Source organism: Sus scrofa, chromosome 13 (assembly GCF_054392235.1).
Source record: "Sus scrofa isolate SSC_HxYL_T2T_F1_AM1 chromosome 13, Sscrofa_HxYL_maternal_Yorkshire_Landrace_v2.0, whole genome shotgun sequence".
In the NCBI taxonomy this organism is placed as follows: Eukaryota; Metazoa; Chordata; class Mammalia; order Artiodactyla; family Suidae; genus Sus; species Sus scrofa.
In genome coordinates this window covers 109,208,815-109,222,273 of record NC_139395.1, presented here as the reverse complement: position 1 = coordinate 109,222,273, position 13,459 = coordinate 109,208,815, and the positions used below count along the sequence as shown (strand labels likewise).

Sequence of the window (13,459 nt, the reverse complement as noted above, 5' to 3'; positions counted from 1 at the left end):
CCACATTAACAAACTAAAGGAAAAAAGCATGGGATCTTGGAGTTCTTATTGTGGCTCAGTGGGTTAAGAACCTGACTTAGTCTCCATGAGGATGCAAGTTCGATCCCTGGCCCCACTCAGTGGGTTAAGGATCCAGTGTTATTGCAAGTTGAGGTATAGGTTGCAGATGCAGCTCAGATCCCGTGTTCCCTTGGCTCTGATGTAGGCCTTGGCTGCAGCTACAAATCCACCTCTAGCCTAGGAATTTCCATATGCTGCAGGTGCAGCCATAAAAAGAAAAAAAAAAAAAAAAAGGGTGGGATCTCTGCAGATGTGGGAAAAAAAGGCATGATAAAATTTGACATCAACTTATAATTATTAAAAAATACTCAGCAAAGTAGGAGTTTATTTAATTTGATTTTTTATTTTAAAAAAAAACCTGTAAGGTATTAGATAAATTTACTTAGGTTAATGAGCATGAGATATCCAAAAAAGTCATTTTTTCAGAATACCAGCAGCAACAATTTAGAATATAACCTTTATAAAATAGTACTATTCAAAATAGCAGTAAAAACATCAAATAGGCATCTTTGCTCCAATTTTCTGAGTGAGGGAAAGCCTAAGACACCCCAGGAGAGATAAGTAGGAGGAAATGGAAGTGGAGTACAGATGGTATTTAAGGCAAAGATGCATGAGGGAGGTTGGAGCTATTTAATGAGAAATTGCTATAGAATAACTATCCAAACATGAGGAGAGCAGGTGCTGCAAAGATGGCAGCAGCTGTGGCAGTGTCTCTACTGACCTTTTATGTTGTATTTCAAGTATGTGAAATAATAATGAATACAAGTTTAGGAAATCAGTGTGCAAGATTAGAACACAGCTGCGTGTTCTACAAGATCTCACATATCAGATTACACCAAGAAGAATTTTTAAAAATAAAGTCAGGTTTATTTAGCTACAACATAGATAAAATTAAATTGACTCTTTTTGTATATAAGATTTGACAAAGTAATACAATCATGCAACCACCACCACAATTGAGATAGAAAATACTGGTGTCACCCACAAAAGTTTCCTTATACCTATTTATAGTCAATCCCCTCCCCTCCCCTCTAGGCTTTGGCAAAGATTTATATATTTTATGTTCTTAGAGTTTTGTCTTTTGCAGAATGTCACATGCCTCTTTGATTCAAGAAATATATTTTAAAAGAATATAGTATTTCTAAAACACTTGAAAATTTACTCATTACAATCCATTTTACCATAGGAATTTCTTTTTTGTCTTCTCTTCTCTCTTCTTTGTTAACGGCTGCATCTGCCAAATATGGAAGTTCCCAAGTCAGGGATTGAATCTGAGCTGCAGCTGCAAACTACACAGCAGGTACAGCAACACAAGATCCTTTAACCCACTGCACCAGGCTAGGCATCAAACCCAAGCCACCACAGTGACCCGAGCTGCTGCATTTGGATTCTTAACCCAGTGCTCCACAGCAGGAACTTCCATAGGAATTTCTAACAGCTTCATATTCTAAACACAGTTCTAAGTAAAAATCACATGCATGGTGTATAGTCATATGTATTAAAGCAGACAAAATATACAGATGAAAATATATAAAAATAATTTTCTTTCTGACTTGGTATGAGAATCTCTAGTTCCATTTGTATGATATCACTTATATCTGGAATCTAATATATGTACAAATGAACCTTTCCACAGAAAAGAAAATCATGTACATGGAGAATAGACTTGTGGTTGCCAAGGTGGGGTGGAGGAGGGAGTGGGGTGGACTGGGAATTTGGGGTTAATAGATGCAACCTATTGCCTTTAGAATGGATAAGCAATCAGATCCTTCTGTGTAGCACTGAGAACTATGTCTAGTCACTTATGATGGGGCATGATAATGTGAGAATAAAGAATGCATACATGTATGTGTAACTAGGTCATCTTGCTGTGCAGAAGAAAATTGACAGAACATTGTAAACCAGCTACCATGGAAAAAATAAAAGTCATTATAATAAAAAATAATAATTTTAGGAACACTTATATAATGTCTTCTATGTGCCAGATACCTTTCTAAATACTTTAACATATATTAAATCATTTCATCTCAACTATTGTAAATAATTTTACATGTAATGACTCATTTAATTCAACAAAACTATAATGGAATTATTATGATCCTAATTTTATGGATGAGGAAGTTGAGGCTAAACAAAGCTAGTAAATGGCAGAACCAGAGTTCAAATGCGATCAAGTTTGTTCTGTATTCATTCTTTTGAGAAAACAGAATATAGGAGTTCCCATAGTGGTGCAGTGGAAACGAATCCAACTAGGAACCATGAGGTTGCAGGTTCGATCCCTGGCTTCACTCGGTGGGTTAAAGATCTGGCATTGCTGTGAGCTGTTGTATAGGTCACAGACGCAGCTCAGATCTGATGTTGCTGTGGCTGTGGTGTAGGCTGGCAGCTGTAGCTCCGATTGGACCCCTAACCTGGGAACCTCCATATGCTATGGTATGGCCCTAAAAAACAAAAAAAAAAACAAAAACAAAAACAGAGGGGAGAAGACAAGATGGCGGAAGAGTAGGGGGACATGCTCGCCCTCTCCCACAAACACAACAAAAAAAGCACATCTACAGGATAAATGACTCGCACAGAACAGCAACCAATCACTGGCAGAAGAACCTAAACTCCAATAACGGCAAGAAGTTCGTGACATTACTAGGTAAAACAAGAGAAAAGAGGAGAGTGAGAGAAGGTGAATCCGAGCTGGACGGGTGCTCCCGAAAGGGAACGGAGGAGGAGAAAGGGATCCCGCACCCTGGAAAGTCACCTACTCGGGGGAAAGATCAAACTAACCAGAGGAATCTCCAGATGCAGAAAAGAGTGTAGCGGTAAGTTGGAGTTCTGAAAAGCAGATCAAGAACCGAAAAGACCATCTGAACTACGGGCACAGTCACCAAAAATTGAGATGCCTGGGTGGGGGCTGGGCACTGAAACCTCGGCTCTGGAAGTTAGTCTAGAAACTGGTCTGTCGAGTTTGATGGGGCAGAGATTGCCTGGGAGACTAGAAAACAAAGCTGTTGCAGAAGAAGGGAGCAATACTCTAGGGGTGGGAAAGTGGAAAGCCACATCAGAGGGAACCTGGGAGAAGAGCCGGGTCTGCGCCCGTGCTGGGGAGGGGAGAGAAGAAGGGGTGGGTCCCAATAGAATACTCCCCACGCCACAACAAGCTTACAGTCCTGCTAGCTAGCAGAAAGCTGTGCTTCCCAGTGCATCCCCTCCCCCCACCCCTGCCACCCCTGGGGCTGCCTGCCATCCGGGAGGGCTGGCCTCAATAATTGCCTGAAGCCTACCACCACAGGGGCTGTCCCTGCACAGGCCTGCTTGCCCTTTGGAGGGGCTACACCCCTGCAGAGCAGCACCAAACACCACCAGACCCCGAGAAAAGGCCTGCAGCCCAGAAAAGCTAGAACAAACCTAGCCAGGCCGTGAAAAGATCTGCCTAATTCTCGGACAGTCTTTCTGAGTTGGGCTGCCCTGGGGAGGAGCCTCTTGGGTCTTCAGCAGCCCAGCTTGCTGCTCAAGCCCTCAGGGGGTGCCAAGCTCTAGCGAATCAGTTGCATAGGACTGCCAGCTCCAGGCAGGACACCCTGCAGCCCAAAAAAACTGCAACAAACCTGGCCAGGCCGTGAAAAGATCTCGGAAGGTCTTTCTGAGTCGGGCTGCCCTTGGAGGAGCCTCTAGCTGCCAAAGCCCTCAGGGGGTGCCATACTCTTGCAGAACAGCTGCAAAGGATTGCCAGCTCCAGGCAGGACCCCCTGCAGCCCAGAAAAGCTACAACAAGCTTGTCCAGACTGTGAAAAGATCTGCCTACATTCTCAGGCCTTCCTTCTGAGCTGGGCAAACACTGCCCAGTCACAGAGAGTACAACACCCTCAGGAAAAAGAAAACAACAAGCAAGATGAAGAAGCTGAGAAACCACCCCCAGTCAAACCAACAGGAGAACTCACCTAAAACAGTCAACAATGAAACAGATCTCTGCAGTCTGACAGACCTGGAGTTCAAAAGAGAAATAGTGAAAATACTGAAGGAATTAAGAGAAGATATGAACAGTAATGCAGATACCCTCAGAAAGGAACTAGAAAATATAAGGAGGAGCCAAGAAAAACTAGAACATTCATTTGCAGAGATACAAACTGAACTAAGGGCAGTAAAAACCAGAATGAATAATGCAGAAGAACAAATCAGTGATATGGAAGATAGAATAATGGAAATCACCCAATAAGGTCAGCAGACAGAAAACTAAATCAAAAAACAGGAAAGCAATATAAGAGACCTATGGGATAATATAAAGTGGGCCAATCTATGAGTAATAGGAATTCCAGAAGGAGTAGAAAAAGATAAGGAAATGGAAAATATATTTGAAGAAATTATCACTGGAAACTTCCCAAATCTAAAAGATACTGGGTTCAAGATACAGGAAGCACAGAGGGCCCCAAACAAATTGAACCCAAATAGACCCACACCAAGACACATCATAATAAAAATGGCAAAAGTTAGTGATAAAGAGAGGATCCTAAAGGCAGCAAGAGAAAAGCAGACTGTTACCTACAAGGGAACCCCCATAAGATTATCAGCTGATTTTTTTACAGAAACACTACAGGCCAGGAGGGAATGGCAAGAGATATTTAAACTGCTAAAAGGAAAAAATATGCAACAAGAATACTCTATCCAGCAAGAATATCATTTAAAATAGAAGGGGAAATAAAAAATTTTTCCAACAAACAAAAACTTAAAGAATACAGCAACACAAAACCGAAGCTAAAAGAAATACTGAAAGGGCTTCTCTAAACCAAAAAGAAAGGAAGGAAAGGGAAGAAAAAAAAAAAAAAAAAGAAGAAGAAGAAGAGGAAGAACTAGGACTGAGGAAACCGTAATCAGAGAGCAGTCACTCAAATAAGCCAGCATACAGATTTAATCATGAACATGCTTCAAACAAAATAAAATTAAAAAGAAAAAAGTAAAAAAGAGTCATCAAAATCATAAAATGTGGGCAAGGGATGTTAGGAGGTAAATAACCCTTTTCGTTTGTTTGTTTGTATGTTTCTCTTCTTAATTTTAATATAGTAATGAAGTGTTTGAACTTACAGGACCATCAGGCTAAAACACACAATTATAGGAAAGGGTTAGCATACTTAAAAAACAGAGCAACCACAAGCCAAAACCAAATATTGCATTCGCAAAAAAATGAAAAAAAAAAAAAAAAAACCACTCAAGGAGGAGACCATCCAACCAAAAAAAAAAAAAGAAAGAAAGAAAGAAAGGAAGAATGGAGAACCATAGAGTCAACTGGAACACGAGGTTCAAAATGGCAATAAATAATCATCTATCAATTATCAATTATCACCTTAAATGTCAATGGACTGAATGCCCCAGTCAAAAGACACAGAGTGGCTGAGTGGATAAAAAGGCAAAAACCTTCAATATGCTGCCTACAAGAAACTCACCTTAGGACAAAGGATACATATAGATTGAAAGTGAAAGGGTGGGGAAAAATATTTCACGCCAATAGACATGACAGAAAAGCAGGAGTCGCAACACTCATATCAGACAAAATAGACTTTAAAACAAAAGACATAAAGAAAGACAAAGAAGGACACTACTTAATGATTAAGGGATACATCCAAGGAGAGGATGTTACTATCATCAACATATATGCCCCAAATATAGGAGCACCCAGATACATACAACAAATATTAACAGACATAAAGGGAGAAGTTGATGAGAATACAATCATAGTAGGAGACCTTAATACCCCACTCACATCAATGGACAGATCCTCTAGACAGAAAAGCAATAAAGCAACAGAGATCCTAAAGGAAACAATAGACAAGTTAGACTTAATCAATATCTTCAGGACACTACATCCAAAAAAATCAGAATACACATTCTTCTCAAATGCTCATGGAACATTCTCAAGAATCGACCACATATTGGAACACAAAGCTAACTTCAACAAATTTAGGAGCATAGAAATTATCTCAAGTATCTTCTCTGACCACAATGCCATGATATTAGAAATCAACCATGGGAAAAGGAAAGAGAAAAAACCTACTACATGGAGACTAAACAACATGCTACTAAAAAACCAATGGGTCAATGAGGAAATCAAGAAGGAAATTAAAAACTACCTTGAAACAAATGATAATGAAGACACAACCTCTCAAAATCTATGGGATGCTGCGAAAGCAGTGCTCAGAGGGATATTTATAGCAACACAGGCCTTTCTCAAAAAAGAAGAAAGATTCTAAATTGACAACTTAACCCTTCACCTAAACAATTTAGAAAAAGAAGAACAAAAAAGACCTAAAGTCAGCAGAAGGAAGGAAATTATAAAGATCAAAGAAGAAATCAATAAAATAGAGACTCAAAAAACAATAGAGAAAATTAATAAAACCAAGAGCTGGTTCTTTGGAAAGGTAAACAAAATTGACAAACCCCTGGCCAGACTCACTAAGAAGAGGAGAGAAAGAACCCAAATAACCAAAATTATAAATGAAAAAGGAGAAATCACAACGGATACAGCATAAATACAAAAAACCATAAGAGAATATATGAACAACTGTATGGCAACAAGTTTGACAATCTGGAAAAAATGGACAATTTTCTAGAATCTTACAGCCTGCCAAAACTGAATCAAGAAGAAACAGACCAACTAGACAAACCGATCACTGGAAATGAAATTGAAGAGGTCATAAAATCACTCCCTACAAATAAAAGTCCAGGACCAGATGGCTTCACAGGTGAATTCTATCAAACATATAAAGAGGAATTGGTGACCATCCTCCTTAAACTCTTTCAAAAGGTTGAAGAAGAAGGAATACTCCCAAAGACATTCTATGATGCCACCATCACCCTCATTCCAAAACCAGACAGAGATTCCACCAAAAAAGAAAACTATCAGCCAATATCTTTGATGAATATAGATGCAAAAATTCTCAACAAAATCTTAGCCAACCGAATCCAACAACATATCAAAAAGATCATACACCATGACCAGGTAGGATTTATCCCAGGTTCACAAGGATGGTTCAACATATGCAAATCAATCAGCATCATACACCACATTAACAAGAAAAAAGTCAAAAATCATATGATCATCTCAATAGACACAGAAAAAGCATTTGACAAAGTCCAACATCCATTCATGATCAAAACTCTTGCCAAGGTGGGTGTAGAGGGAACATTCCTGAACATAATCAAAGCCATTTATGATAAACCCACAGCAAATATAATACTCAATGGGGAAAAACTGAAAGCCTTCTCACTCAAATCTGGAACAATACAGGGATGCCCACTCTCACCACTGCTCTTCAACATAGTTTTGGAAGTCCTAGCCACAGCAATTAGACAAACAAAAGAAATAAAAGGCATCCAAACAGGAAGGGAAGAGATCAAACTGTCACTGTATGCAGATGACATGATACTATACATAGAAAACCCTAAGGACTCAACCCCAAAACTACTTGAACTGATTAATAAATTCAGCAAAGTAGTAGGATATAAGATTAACATTCAGAAGTCAGTTGCATTTCTGTATACCAGCAATGAAATATTAGAAAAGGAATACAAAAGTACAATACCTTTTAAAATTGCACCTCACAAAATCAAATACCTTGGAATACACCTGACCAAGGAGGTAAAGGACTCATATGCCGAGAACTATAAAACTTTAATCAAAGAAATCAAAGAAGATGTAAAGAAATGGAAAGATATTCCATGCTCCTGGATTGGAAAAATCAATATTGTAAAAATGGCCATGCTACCCAAAGCAATCTACACATTCAATGCAATCCCTATCAAATTACCCATGACATTTTTCACAGAACTAGAACAAACAATCCAAACATTTATATGGAACAACAAAAGACCCAGAATCGCCAAAGCAATTCTGAGAAACAAAAACCAAGCAGGAGGCATCACTCTCCCAGACTTCAAGAAATATTACAAAAGCCACAGTCATCAAAACAGTGTGGTACTGGTATCAAAGCAGACAGACAGACCAATGGAACAGAATAGAGAATCCGGAAATAAACCCTAACACCTATGGTCAATTAATCTTTGACAAGGGAGGCAAGAACATAAAATGGGAAAAAGAAAGTCTATTCAGCAAGCATTGCTGGGAAACCTGGACGGCTGCGTGCAAAGCAATGAAACTAGAACACACCCTCACACCATGCACAAAAATAAACTCCAAATGGCTGAAAGACTTAAATATACAACAGGACACCATCAAACTCCTAGAAGAAAACATAGGCAAAACACTCTCTGACATCAACATCATGAATATTTTCTCAGGTCAGTCTCCCAAAGCAATAGAAATAAAAACAAAAATAAACCCATGGGACCTCATCAAACTGAAAAGCTTTTGCACAGCAAAGGAAACCAAAAAGAAAACAAAAAGACAACTTACAGAATGGGAGAAAACAGTCTCAAATGATGCAACCGACACAGGCTTAATCTCTAGAATATATAAACAACTTATACAACTCAATGGCAAAAAAGCCAATCAATCAATGGAAAAATGGGCAAAAGACCCGAATAGACATTTCTCCAAAGAAGATATACAGATGGCCAGCAAACACATGAAAAAATGCTCAACATCTCTGATTATAAGAGAAATGCAAATCAAAACTACCATGAGATACCACCTCACACCAATCAGAATGGCCATCATTAATAAATCTACAAATAACAAGTGCTGGAGGGGCTGTGGAGAAAAGGGAACCCTCCTGCACTGTTGGGGGGAATGTAGACTGGTACAGCCACTATGGAGAACAGTTTGGAGATACCTTAGAAATCTATACATAGAACTTCCATATGACCCCACAATCCCACTCTTGGGCATCTATCCGGACAAAACTCGACTTAAAAGAGACACGTGCACCCGCATGTTCATTGCAGCACTATTCACAATAGCCAAGTCATGGAAACAACCCAAATGTCCATCAACAGATGATTGGATTCGGAAGAGGTGGTATATATACACAATGGAATACTACTCAGCCATAAAAAAGAATAACATAATGCCATTTGCAGCAACATGGATGGAACTAGAGACTCTCATACTGAGTGAAATGAGTCAGAAAGACAAAGACAAATACCATATGATATCACTTATAACTGGAATCTGATATCCAGCACAAATGAACATCTCCTCAGAAAAGAAAATCATGGACTTGGAGAAAAGACTTGTGGCTGCCTGATGGGAGGGGGAGGGAGTGGGAGGGACCAGGAGCTTGGGGTTATCAGAAACAACTTAGAATAGATTTACAAGGAGATCCTGCTGAGTAGCATTGAGAACTTTGTCTAGATACTCATGTTGCAACAGAACAAAGGGTGGGGGGAAAAAAATGTAATTGTAATGTATACATGTAAGGATAACTTGATCCCCTTGCTGTAGAGTGGAAAATAAAAAAAATAAAAAAATTTAAAAAAATTTTTAAAAGATGTAAAAACAAAAAACAAAAAAAAAGAAAAGAAAAAGAAAACGGGATATAATGTTCAACAACATAGATTGAATCATAGGAACCTGGAGGTTGAGACTGACCTAATCATGTACCTACATATGCACAATAATGAATTAGATTCATCAAATCATAGCACACTGCTAATGGAAAGGAACTTACAGCTCATCTTGTCAAATTCCCTCACTTTATCACTGAGGAAAAATGAGGCCCAGTGAAAAGCAAAAATATTGTCCAGTATTACTAGTCTAATTAATGGCCGACTTGACAAAAAAATAGAGGTAACTTCTCCCACACTATTTCAAAATATCCTTAATCTCCTTGAAGCAGATTATCCTTAATCACCTTGAAGCATCCTATACAAGTTATCTACTGTGTACAGAGCCTTCTGAAAATCTTTAATCATCTTCACTCTCACAGACCCCTTCTGAACAAAAATAGACACATGCCTTATACTCAGGTGATTATGCTTTTTTTTTTTTTTGGTTTTTTGCCTTTTTCTAGTGACATTCCTGGGGCATATGGAGGTTCCCAGGTTAGGAGTCTAATCAGAGCTGTAGCTGCTGGCCTACGCCACAGCCACAGCAACGTAGGATCCGAGCCGTGTTTGTGACCTACACCACAGTTCACTGCAACGCCAGATCCTTAACCCACTGAGCAAGGCCAGGGATCGAACCCGCAACTTCATGGTTCTTAGTCGGATTCGTTACCCACTGCGCAATGATGGGAACTCCAGGTGATTATGCTTTATTCCGCATGACTTTGCTAGTCCAGGATCTTTGCATGACCAAAGGGGTATGTAAGGTAACTATTACAAGAGCTGTGTCCTACAGAGCTACTCTCTAGTAAAGAGTGATTGGAGTAGCCAATCAAACCATTAACTCTCCCAGGAATTTAAATGGAAAACACAGGCACAGTTGACAGATATACAGGCAGAGGGTCACAGAGAGAAAAAAATAAAAGCAGAAGCCATGAAGCACTAGATTCTATGAGTCCTTGGCTTCAAGAACTTGAGATAAAAATGAGAACTGGTATCAGAATAAGATCAAACAGGAATATGAAAGCAGAGTCAAAGGACCACGTCTTAGCTTAGAATGCCCTGAGATCAACATAGAGGCTTTTATACTCTAGGTCAGAGTATGTTAGAATCACTTGGGAACTGGTTAGAAGTATAAATTTTCAGGCCCCACCCTGACTTACTAGATCCAAAATGGTGTGGGGCTCAGAAAACTATATTTTTAATAAGCATCCCAGATGACTCTGATGCACCATAACGTTCAAGAGCCATGGAACTAGGCCAGCGACTATACCCTGGACATTGGTCAGAATGACATTCCAGTTCCTTACTTTATTTCCCTAAATCCTTTCAGATAAAGGCCTGTATCTTGGAGTAACCTTGCAGTTTCTATTCCTTGCAGCAATCTAATTAACACTCAGCTTCAAGTATGGGAGAATTGTATATAATCAACTTTAATGAATTATTTGAACTTTATTCAAATTATGCTACTCTTTTGCATATGAATCTCCTCTTTCATTCATTAATTCAGAAATATTTATTAACTGCTTACCATGTGCCAGATAGTGTATAAAAATGAACATACAAAAATCTATGCCTTCATAGAACTTAGATTGTAGCGAGAGGAAGCAGACAATAAGCAGTTTATAAATAAGGTAGGATATGAGTCAGATGGTGATAAGTGCTATGGGGCGGGAAGAAAAGAGGCAGAGAAGGTGGTAGGAAGTAGAGAGGGCTTCGTGATTTTAAATAGGGTAGACAGGAAAGTATCTCTACTAAAGTGCCATTTAAGCACACGCTTGATGCTTATATAGGAGAAGGCCTTGTGGATACCTGGGGAAGGGAGATCTTTGAGGATTATAGGAACAGCAAGGAAGCTAGTGTGGCTGGAACTGAAGGAGTGATGGGAAGAGCCCTTAGCATAATGTCAGAAAGAATAACAGGAGGCTAGTTAGTTTGAAACTTTACAAGTGTTTGTGAAGACTTGGAGGCTTATTCACTACTTTTGTAAGGAGTGGATAATTTATTTCTTCAATCACATAAATTTGGGGATTCTTTATTTGACAGGAATAAATTGCCTAGTCTTTTAAGCATCATATAACATACAATTGTGCCATTTAATAATGCAGTTTTACAATCATAACTCCAGGCTTGCCCTGGAGAGAGGAATACCAAGAGAGTAGTCTAAATGATCTTAACCACTTTAACAGGGAGAATCAAAAAATAAATTTCTTTCGGGAGTTCCTATTGTGGCGCAGCAGAAACGAATCTTACTAGTATCCACAAGGATGCGGATACGATCTCTGGCCTCACTCAGTGGGTTGGGGATCTGGCATTGCTGGGAGCTGTGGTGTAGGTCAGCTGCTGTAGCTCCAATTCATCCCCTAGCCTAGGGACTTCTATATGCTGCAGGTTCAGCCCTATAAGGGAAAAAAAAAAAAAAAAAAAAAACCTCTCTTCTGGTTCTCTGGAGATATGCCAATTCTGTGCAGCATTTTGAGTCAAGTGACTTTATCTGAAGTGAAAATGACTCCACAGAGAAAACAATTCTCTTTAGGATAGACTTGTCATGGGGTTGGGAGGATACATGAATTACTTCTGAAATGTTTTGTTACCAATCACATGGAAAGTTATAGTTACATGCAAATATTCATCTTGACACAAGTCTGAGATCAAAATCCATTAGAGCACATTTCCTGAGGACAGAAGTAACTGAAGAGAGCACATCATCCCAGACACACTGAGTGGGGGTGGTCTGCAGGTCTGCAATGAATGCAGCGGACAGTCCCTGCCGTGTGGAGCTTGCATGGCAAGAAAGGGATGCAGAAAACAGCACCTAAACAATAACACTGATTTCAGATAGTTATGAGTGCTATGAAAACGGTAGCAGGACAAGGAGTGACTGGTAGGGTTTGTAGATTTCTACTTGAGATTAATTGCTTAAAAGAGCCCTCTCTGAGGTGACATTTAAGTTAAAACCTAAATGATGAGAATAAGCCAGCCTTGTAAAGATCTGAACAAGAACAGTGTAGATGGTTTATGATCCACAATAAGCCTTAACATATGTTATGATCTACAGGTTTCACTTCTGTTTCACATACACTGATTTTTTTTTATCCTCACAATAATAGTGTTGATATTATTTGATGTATTTCATAGATGAATAACTAGGTTTCAGAGATGTCTAAGGGCTTGCCAAAGCCAGGATTAGTAAGTAGATGAGCTTTGGCAGGCATTCCTTCCTGACCCAGTTTGTTGCTATTGTGATTCCAAAGAACATGAATATTCTCACATTGAGACATGCCAATGTCACATAGAGGACAAACAAGAAAAAAAACGTGCTTAGGTTTCAGTTATTTCTAAATTATAAAATCTAATTCACCTGTAATGCTTTAACTATAGGTTTTAACTGCTCTCTATTTTTCATTTGAGAGTTTTAGTTTTGGCCATCTAGGTTTGAAAGGTGATAGTACCCTCTTCTGCTAAGTCTTGATTTGTCCTTCTAATTTTAACAGTGATAGATACTTAAAGATGTAGCCTACACAGATTTCTGCTATATTTTGAACTTATACATTCCCCATATGCATAGATTTACAGAATAACTCTACATACAAGTTCCAAATTTAGGGTTACCAGGGCAAGGATATACTTGATTATCAAATGAGTTTATAAAAGAGCTTTAAAATAGAAATACAAGCAATCATATGCTGTTATCGATACTAACATTAAGATCCATGCAAGGGTACGTTTTTCTTCAGTTCCTAGGGGCCTAAACTACAAGGAAGAATATACTGTTCCAAGAATCCTTTTGTTCCCTAGCATTCTGACAATGCTGACTAAATAACGAACAAGAAATTTTTTCTAGCTCTTCTGGAAATGTGTAGTTCTCTGTTATTTTACAATGATAAATTTCAGGGAACAAATTTAAGAAATA

The 13,459-nt window shown here is 38.8% G+C and overlaps 1 long non-coding RNA gene across 3 annotated transcripts in view; it reads right to left on the bottom strand.

Annotated features, from left to right (window-relative positions):
• LOC146397548 (uncharacterized) overlaps positions 1-13,459 on the bottom strand; it is a 78,148-nt gene that overhangs the window by 2,489 nt on the left and 62,200 nt on the right. The gene's annotated exons all lie outside the window — the stretch shown is intronic.